Source organism: Gavialis gangeticus, unplaced genomic scaffold (genome assembly GCF_001723915.1).
Source record: "Gavialis gangeticus isolate Ggan-Ray unplaced genomic scaffold, GavGan_comp1, whole genome shotgun sequence".
Lineage (NCBI taxonomy): Eukaryota > Metazoa > Chordata > Crocodylia > Gavialidae > Gavialis > Gavialis gangeticus.
Window position 1 is genome coordinate 13,843,443 of NW_017729027.1, and position 10,163 is coordinate 13,853,605.

At 43.8% G+C, this 10,163-nt stretch overlaps 1 long non-coding RNA gene across 1 annotated transcript; it reads right to left on the bottom strand.

The window, feature by feature from the left end:
- Nucleotides 1-4,920: 4,920 nt before the first annotated feature.
- Nucleotides 4,921-8,954, bottom strand: LOC109299849. Its single transcript, XR_002098023.1, has 3 exons — nucleotides 8,853-8,954; nucleotides 7,052-7,203; nucleotides 4,921-5,127 (listed from the first exon to the last, which is right to left on the bottom strand). It is a non-coding gene; the product is annotated as an uncharacterized LOC109299849 (long non-coding RNA).
- Between the last annotated feature and the right edge of the window lie 1,209 nt (nucleotides 8,955-10,163).

The following is a 10,163-nucleotide window of genomic DNA, read 5'->3' on the forward strand; positions in this document are numbered from 1 at the left end:
CCCCTGTAACCTATCCAGATCCTTCTGCAATCTCTCACTTCCATCGAGGGTGAGGAGGAACCCCAGGGCACAGAACCCTGTGACCACTGGGTCATGTACACGTAGGACTATTTCTGCTGGCACATCCTGGAGAGTGTCACAGACCTTGGGGACAACCTCCCCACCAGTGGCCTTTCCCACCCTGAACAGGTGCCCCACATAGCACAGGCTGGCAGGAGTGGCCAATTTGAACAGTGCCAAGGCCAAGCGGGTGTCAGCAGGGAGGGCTGGGCACATGCCAGTATCCAGGCAAGCCAGGTAGGGCCAGATCTGGTGAAGCAGGTCAGCAAAGGTGGCCTGGGTCATCCTGAAGGCATCAACCCATTGCTTATCATCCCAGTTATGTTGTACCAGGTGCTGTCAGCAGTCCCAACTGATGCAGTAAGCCCATAGGTAGTGGGGCTGGAGGGCCAGGAGGGCAATGGTGGCTCCAGCAGTAGTCTCCTGGAACCCTTTTTCAGTGTGCCTGGTGATGGCAGCTGCATGATAGCAGGGACCCTGGGAAGGCATGCAGCAGTCATCCAGGTAGTCACTGCATGTGGGGGAGCTGGGTGGAGCAAGGTGGCTGAGGGCCAGGTGCTGGTGATGGTGTTGAGCCAGCAAGATGACCAGGATGGCCAGGAGGATCAAGGGAGCCTGTTGCTGGATGCCAGGGGCTGGGGTAGCTATGGCTGAGAAGTGCAACTAGGGGAGGAGCAGAGCTGCCACATGCTGCATGTGTCTATGTCATGCTGCTTCTCTCAGCAGAGGAAGTCTCTGCCCAGACTGCACAATGGGTGTGTGTGGGGGGGAGTAAAAATGGCTGCTGAGTGCTAGGAGGTGGCTCTGGTTTCAACATGGCTGCCAAGTGTGGGCAGCCATATGGCTGGAGGCTGGAGCTCCCCCTGGTGGCCAGTGGGACATGGCCGGGTGGGAGAGATCTGGCACTAACTTTAGTGCTAGATCCCTTCAATATAGACACCTGCCAAACAAAAAAAAAATCAGTTAATGCACACTAAGCTAACGTGCAGTAAATTTAGTTGCAACTATTTGCACATGTAGATGTGCCCAGTGAAGAATAAAACAACATTAAAAATAGAATATGGCATGGCAAGAAAAAATGCATTACTAGTATCGATGGACTAAATAGGCCAATAGAGGACTGTGTAGTTTTGTATATTGATGTTGTGGTAAATTAAAGAAAAAGTAAATGGTAGCATGACAAAAGAAAAATTGTTTGAGGTCTAAATCACTTTGAGGAAAGGACAAGCATTAGGAATTTGCTATCGACCCCTGGAGTAAGATTTGGATATGGCTAGAGTTCTCTTCATATTACTAGAGAGATACATTCTTGCCCACTAAGTACAGACAGCCAAAAAGCCTGAGGCTAAATTAATTCAGTCTTTGCAGGTTAGTCATAGAATCAATGAGTCGGAAGGGACCTAGACAAATCATCTAGTCCAACCCCCTGCCATGGGCAGGAAGGAGCACTGGGGGTGGGAGGGGTCATAAGACCCCAGCCAGGTGCCTATCCAGTCTCCTCTTGAAGATTTCCAGGGAAGGTGAGAGCACCACCTCTCTGGGAAGCCCATTCCAGGCTCTGGCTACCCTTACCGTGAAGTAGTTCTTCCTAATATCTAACCTAAACCTATCCTCCCTCAGCTTGCGGCCATTGTTCCTAGTGACTCCAAGGGGGGCCCTGGTGAACAGACTTTCCCTGAGTCCCTGCTGCTGGCCCCTGATAAGGTTGTAGGTAGCCACAAGATCCCCCCTCAGTTTCCTCTTGTGGAGACTGAAGAGATTCAAGTCCCTCAGCCTCTCTTCATAGGGCTGGCCACAGAGGCCCCCAACCATATGAGCGGCCCTCCTCTGGACCCTCTCCTCTCTAGTCTAAGTGGTGTAGATTGATCTGATAAGCAAATGAACAGACATTCACTTTTGATTCTGGAAATGCAGCCACCTGCTTGCAGTGGCCCAGGCCAGAAGCCAGGGGGTGCTAGAGTACACTTCCCTGCTCAGCTGAACCAGACAGCTTGGGCTTAAGCTAACTCACCCACCCTAAGAGGAGGAGTTTGTGGGGGAGATGCAAACCACCCTGGGATGCTGGGAGATTGTGAGTTAACTGATTTAAGTTAAATCAGTTTATTAAGCTTCTGTCCTAGACAGCCTTCAGATTCAAGTTAAGTCTGATACTACGTCCATTCACGTTCATCTTAAACCGGTTTCAGCCCTTTTGAAAGCAGTTTATGTACCCTGAACTTCTGCTGTGTTAGAGATTTAAACCAGTTTTCAATCACTTTTACCGGTTTCTGTGTAATTTCTATCCCTAGCAGATATAGATCTTATTATGGAAGACAAACTTCTTAGCTATACATTATAAAAACAAACATTACTAATGGTAAACCACAAACATTCCTCAACATGCTAGTTCAGTGGTGAAGAAATTTGTCTGATATCAAGAGATGATAATATGATATTATTTAAGGCTAAATCTACTCTACCATCAATGTCAAGTAGGTAAAATTAAATTAAACTGAGCTCCGTGCTGCTGCAATTAGGCAGCTACTGATACCCGAGATAGCTAGTTTAGAAGCTAGCTCTCAGGTCTTATACTCCACGGCAGTCACTTCTACATCTGCAATTTAGATACAGCTTTAAACTTAGTTTTCATATATCCTGAAGCTATGGAAGTGACCATAGAAAATTACCTTAGAAGGCTTAGCTCAAGCAATCATGAGTAGTTTCAATTTAAGCCATATGGAAGATAAACAGGGTTCTCAAGTTTTGGATTTCCATATGGAAACTGAGAAAATAAAGGAAATAATAGATATACTTGGACTGAAGAGCTCAGGGCATGAATGTGGAAGAAGTTTGGAATTTTTAGTTCAAAGGTGCAAAACATGTCTGGAATTTGTGTCCCAAAATAGGGGGAAAACTCGTATGAATGGCTTTTGACTTAGGGAGGGCTGAATAGTCCCAAGAGAAAGAATATTTCTTAGTGTTAAGGAGAGAGCCTACAATGAATGGAAAAAGCATTGATCAAGGGGAAAAAAATGCTACATTTTGGAAATCGAAGGCTGCATCCCCACAAGCAGGAACATGATGTTTGCAGCACCTCAAAACCTTTTAAAGTAGTACAAAATATATGCAGTGCATGTTAATCCATTTGCCTTTCTGCATATTTGCAGCATGGTGGCAAATCAGATCCCAGGAAATTCCAGTATCTAAAAAAAAATGCTAAAAAAGGGGTGCACCACACATGGCAGCAGCATATGCTCTGGCTGGTGGACAGGCTCCACACACCCGGATCACCACTGCTGCACCTCAGGTGCTGGCCCCAGCTTCCCCTACCCCACCTGGGGCAATCTGCAGTGCACCAGAGCAGGCATCTGGGGGCATCCCTGGAGACAAGTAGCAGTGACATAAATATGTGCCGCTGCTTTTGTCCCCAGGGAAAGATACTTTCCTGCTTGTGAGGGCACCCCCAAAAAGTGTAACAATAGCTTAAGACCTGAAAAAAGACTAGTTGGGATAGATCTTGAGGTAATGTTCAAGCAAGTATAAATCAGTTCTTTAGGTATATAAAAGGAGAGTATAGAAAAAAGAAGTGGGGCTCTTATGCAGTGAGGATGGAGTAGGTAAGGCTCAAAAAAATTAAATGAATATTTTGTTTCAGTTTTCACTAAGGATGTGGACTCAGAACGTTGGGCACAAAGGCAGATTGACTAATAAGAATAAATAGATAAAATGAGATAACTCCATATGTGAGGTGGAAGCAAAACTCAGTTTGATGCACTCAGAAAAAAATCAAATTATCTCTGTTCCAGAATACTGAAAGAGCTAGCATACAAAATGTCAAGTCCAGTAGCAAGAAATGGTAATGAATCTATCAAATCAGAATTGGTCCAGTATGACCAGAGAACAGCAGTAATAGTATCTATATTTTAAAACAAAGGAAAATGTTTTCCAGACCACTACAGAAGCATGGAGTCTGACCTCAATAGTATGCAGAATTTTAGAACAAGTTTTGAAGGAATGAATAATTTAAGGCTTGAAGGTAAACAGAAAATGGAATAAAAAGCAATTCAGATTCACCAAAGGTAGATCATTTTAGACATATCAGATATCTATCTTTGATAAGAGAGACTATCTTTTGGGGAAAAAGGAAATACAGTAGATCTAATCTGGACATCAATAAAGTATTTTATACAGTGCCACATGGGAAAATACAAGTTAAGATAGTGAAGATGAGAAGTAGCAGAGTAACTGGAAGAGGTATAAGGAGCTGGCTGAATAGTAGATGGCAAGAGATAGTAATAAAAAAGGAAGTGTCAGACTGGAGTTAATATATGATGTGCCCAAATAATCAGTTTTTGGACTATTCTTATTTAGTATCTTTCTAAATCCATTATCCTAGTAATACAGTAGCTTAGATGAACATGCTGGGAGTAGTGTAAAGTGGTGAAAGGATGGTGAAGTCACAAAAAGAAGCCTAGACATTGTTCTTAGGGCACCACAGAGGCACAGCAGGGTAGCTCTGCACCTGGAACAGTGCCAGTTGCAGTGGTAGCTATTTTTCTGCACCCACACACTACAGCAGTGCCCAGAGCTGCTGCCCTTGTTGTTTCCCCCTGTCACTTACACTACTACTGGGACATCATTTTGAATGGACTTGAGATCAGTTTCCAAGTGTCCTCAAGGCCACATTCTAGATAAAATATTTACTTACTTTGACAAGGTTTTGGGAGAGGATTGAGAGTGCACTCCTGGAATGAAGAAGAGTGGAATGATACTTTGTTGAAGGCGATTGTCTGGATGACTTCTTGCGAGATCGATAAACGCTGATCAATAATGCAGCTGAGGTAATGTTTTTATATTAAGTTGTAGAGCAACTAAATCCCCTTCATAGGCATCGTTTTACTATTAAATACAAATAAGAAGGCACATTACATTTCTCTCTCTTTACAATTCTTCTCTGTTGTCAGCCACTTTTAGCACCTGTGTGATTTCATAAGAGCCTGGTTCTTGTCAGGTCCCTCTTTCAACACACCCTTCTCATAGCCTCACTTCAGAGTTGGAGTTCAGGCTAAACTTTCCTTACAATATCCTCTGAAAAACAAAATAAAAACCACATGCACATTTGGCCTAGTCAAGATGTAACAAATGCAAAGGCAAAAATACTCTTTGAAACATATGAAGTACTTTTTAGGATGGAGAACAAATGGACAACAAAAACAACAAGAAATAAAGCACATTTTGCCAAAAAAGCAAGTGATAACTGGAGACATAAATCATTAAACCTCCTGTTTTTGGATGGACAATTGGGCAAAAGACACACGGAGGAAGTATTCTGTTCTAACTGTTCTGTGGGCAGACAGGAAGGCACTGGTTATCTCTGTCCTCCTGCATCTGATCACAACCAAGAATAAAAGCCTTCCACTGTGATAGCTAATTAAGTTATTCCTTTAGCAGAAGGGTAGGGGCTTGTGCTTTTACTCCTCACTGAAGAAATCCGTCTCTACTCAGTAAAGGTCTGGAACAACTGCTTTGCTCAAGTTAGAATCTTAATGCAGAATGTAGTGTCAATCTACATGCAGCTACAGGTGCCTTGCATTTTCATTATTTATTTCAGAAACAAGCACCACGCCCAGCTGCTATCTGATACTAGCAAGAGAACGGATGAGCTATTTAAAAAATACATGCCAAAAGGGAAACATTTTCCTTATGCTTTTCATCAAGGTTTTCTTTTTAAGTAACTTTTTAAAGGGTGCTTTAAGGTAAAGTGGCCAATAAAAAAGTTCTAAATTGCCTTGAGTAGGAAGATTTATCAGTCTTGTGATTGATGTGTGGTAATACGTCTCAAAGGATTTTCCAGAGCCTTTGGTCTCCATGAGCTTGTCATATTAAAGCTGACATGTGAAACCCACAAACTGCAGAACAGAAAGATCTTTTGAAGATTTTAAATCAAAACTAGATAACCTGAAACCCAGTGAAACTGAAGAAAAAACCAGGACAACTGGCTGAGCAAAACAGGAACTAGCCCACAAAGCATTTGGGTGCTAGGGCATACTAGTTAAACACTAAAGAGCTTTACCTTTTAGATGTCTACAATGCTAAGTTGATGCCTATGGACAATGAATGAGGAAAGTAGGTCACATAAGGAAGGATTTCTCAAAAGCCAGCATGCAAACTGGGTTACTGCTGAAGTTAGCAAATAAGAAGCATCACACAGCTTGCTCCAGGTCACAGGGAGGCACCGGCTCCTGCTTGGAAGTCACAGTTCTAAATTTGGTTCCTCAAGTTGAATGCACAAGCCCGTTTTTTCAAACATGGTTCAGGAGTTCATGCATCCTTTCAAAATAATGTTACCGTTCCCTTTTACCTGAGATCTCACTGGGTAGAGCATGCACCCAGGATGTTGGGACACCTAGCCTAATTCCTTCTGCTGCCAAAGAGGATTTGAACCCACATTTCCTATTTCTCAGGAAAGTGTCAGATTATAAAGTACTGGGGCCCCAAAGAGCCCAGCGCTCTATAGCCAGGGAAAAAATAAATAAATAAATCACCGTATGATTATGTTAGAAACAACATATTTGACACAGTGTTTTTAGCTTACTAGACTATGATTGTGTTGTCTGCGCTACCAACTTATTTTCTTCTGTTATTTCCCGAAAGGTTCACACCTTGTGAAGCTCCCCCTGAGTTTGAATACATAAATACCAGGAAAATTTATTTCAACCATAAAATGTATGTTTATCATTTTCTGATTACATGAAATACTCATATGGAAATGCTTAAAAGGTTTATTATCAGCATTGTTTGGTGCAGAGATCCAGAGGTGAGATTGATATCACAAGCGCCAAGAGGCATGTAACTGCATGAAACATTGGTAATGGTGTTATTCCCATTCTTAGATAACAACATATGCAGTTCAGATAAAAATACAAGTTTTACTGTTAAGGATAAGAAATATATTAAGCTAGCTGTCAAAAACTGCAATGTGTACCATGTATACATTGTATAAGAAAGCCACCTTTTATAGTGATCTGCTGCAGAGAATAGCCTAGGGCTGGCAGCATTGAAGACATCTGAGCTAAGTGGGGCAACAAGTTGTGTGAAAGCCGATTTCAGTTGAATTGCTTGCAGAATTTCACTGGATTTTTGTAACCTGTCAGAGCTGTAGGTCTGCAGTTGAAAAAGAAAGTGCTTCCTGTGTAATGAAATTACATTTGTGATTCGAAGACTAGACATTATGGAGATGCGTACAAAATATGTGAGGTAGGTAGCCTGCTCTGTTATGTGGCTAGAAAAACTGAACTCTCATTCAGTGCAACTTCTGCTTTTCAGAGTCATGCTTTTAAACTAGTTCTGTAGTTAGGGTCAGACCACAGAAAGTTAAGGGACTTTTTCCAAAGCCATACAAGTCTACATTCTCATGAAGTAAAACTCCCATTTCAGTTCAATGGAAGTGATTTAGGACTACAAAAATTTAGCCCTTGTTAAAATTCTCCCCAAGACTCCAGTCTTGCAGTATAGTGAGGCATCTTTATTTTTGCCCTGGATATTATAATTTTGTATTACAATAGTACCGAGACGCAATAATCAGTGTTATGGCCCATTCTGCAAGGTGTTATGCAAACACCCAGTCAAAGATAGCAACTGTCCCAAAGAAATTGCAGTCTGTTTTATTATGATAAAAATCAAGGGAGTGCAACAGAGGTAGGTGAGCAGGGACAAGAGCTGAAACCATAATCTACCTGTGAATGTAACTGAATGGCAGAAATTTGGCCTTGCTTTCTTAAAGCTAATGTGTGGCCCCAACTCTCCTCCTCAGGGTCTCAAACGCCCACAACTACCTCCGGTGTACCGCAACCCACCCTAAGGTGAGGGCTAGGGGTTAAGACCCCCCGACCCACCTTTCACTGGGGTGATCACTGGCCGGGCATTTCCTGGGGGCTCCCATGCCGCTGGAAGCCCCACCAGGCCACCCACTCCCAGCAGGGTGTAGTTTCCAGTTGTACCCAGGACCAGGAGCCTCCTACCATCCCCTATACCTCCTCCCTTACCTCCAGATGAAACTGAGCAACCCTCACACTACACAATGTTGTTGCCTCTCCCTTCAGGGGCCAAACTGCCTTGTTTATATAGGCAGCCCTGAGCCTAAAATGGCTGCCCTCATTAGGCATCTGGAGGCTGCCAGCTCCAGGGCCTTAAAGTGGCAGGCACACATAGTGCCCTGCCACATTGTCCATTTATGGTGATCAGAGTCCTAAGACGGACCTTCTGTAAATTAAAGATGACTCCATTCCCACCAAAGAAGAGTAATAGGAAAAGCCAGCCATAGGATTGAAACATCCACCTCAGCACAGTAACCTGGGCATGTGCAAGTTGCATGCAACACAAAGGCACACAACTTGTGAACAAGTGGAGGTGAATCAGGACCATTGTTTACATAGTATGACCCACATGCAAAGGCAGCATGAGCCAACCAAAAACCATCAACTTTGATAGTTGTGCACATCCACATCTGAGCTGAACTGAGTCTGGACCTGGGTAAGCAGCTGACTGGGAAGGAACAACTGTCAAATACATCCAGTACACTAGAAAATGTTCAAGACAATCATGAAAACTTATAGATTATTTCATAGGCATTGCCACCCAGATCTACTAAGATATATAGATGCCTAATTACCCACTGGGACCTGAGTGTCTTAGAGAACATTGACTATAGTTCTGAATTAACATGCAATTAATTTAAGAAAAATTATTTTTATTCTAAGAAAACTTTACAACTATAGAACACAGGGAAAAAATATTTACAGGAAAATGTTTACCTGGCCTCATCTGCCATTATTGAAGATATTTGTGGACTTGTGCTATATAGGTCTATCTACTGCATAATCCAGTGCTATCCAAGAGTATCTGGTAAATTGGTATGGAATATGGAATATGGAGGGATGTGGGCAGTGGGGTCCCCCAGGGCTCGGTCCTCAGGCCTGCATTGTTCACCATCTTCATCAGCGACTTGGACGAGTGGGTAAAAAGCACCCTGTTCAAATTTGCAGATGACACTAAGATGTGGGGGGAAGCGGGCATGCTAATAGGAAAGAATAGGCTGCAATCGGACCTAGACAGGTTACAAGGGTGGGCAGATGAGAACAGGATGGGTTTCAACACTGACAAGTGCAAGGTGCTGCACCTGGGGGGGAAGAACCAGCAGCATATCTACAGGCTGGGGAACTCCCTTCTCATCAGTGCAGAGGCAGAAAAGAATCTTGGAGTCATTATTGATGCCAAGATGAACATGGACCAACAGTGTGGGGATGCAGTCAGGAAGGCCAACCGTACCTTGTCATGCATCCACAGATGCATCTCAAACAGGTCCAAGGAGGTGATCCTCCCCCTCTACGCAACACTGGTCAGGCCACAGTTGGAGTACTGTGTCCAGTTCTGGGCACCACACTTCAGGAGGGATGTGGACAACATGGAGAGGGTCCAGAGGAGGGCCACTCACATGATCGGGGGGCAGCAGGGCAGGCCCTACAAGGAGAGGCTGAGGGACCTGAACCTGTTCAGCCTCCACAAGAGAAGGCTGAGGGGGATCTAGTGGCCATTTACAAACTAGTCAGAGGGGACCAGCAGGCATTGGGGGAGTCACTGTTCCTCCGAGCACTACCAGGAATGACTAGAAATAATGGTCACAAGCTGGCAGAGGGTGGACTAGATATCAGGAGGCGCTACTTCACTGTCAGGGCACCTAGGATCTGGAACCAGCTTCCAAGAGAAGTGGTGCTGGCTCCTACCCTGGTGGTCTTTAAGAGGAAGCTAGATGAACACCTGGCCGGGGTCGTTTGACCCCAGTACTCTTTCCTGCCATGGCAGGGGGCCGGACTTGATGATCTGCTCAGGTCCTTTCCGACCCTACCAACTATGAAATATAAAACTATGAAATATTCTTTTGGAGAGGGGCTGAGCCAAAATCCATTGTACTTAAAGGAGTCTTTCCCTTGACTCCTTTGTGCTTTGGATTGGCATGGAGTGTCTGCTAAAAAAAAAACCTTGGTGTCACTCTGAATGATGAATTCATTGGAACAGAAGGCAATAGCAGCTGCAATGGTGAAGATGAGCTCATTCATTTTATGTCA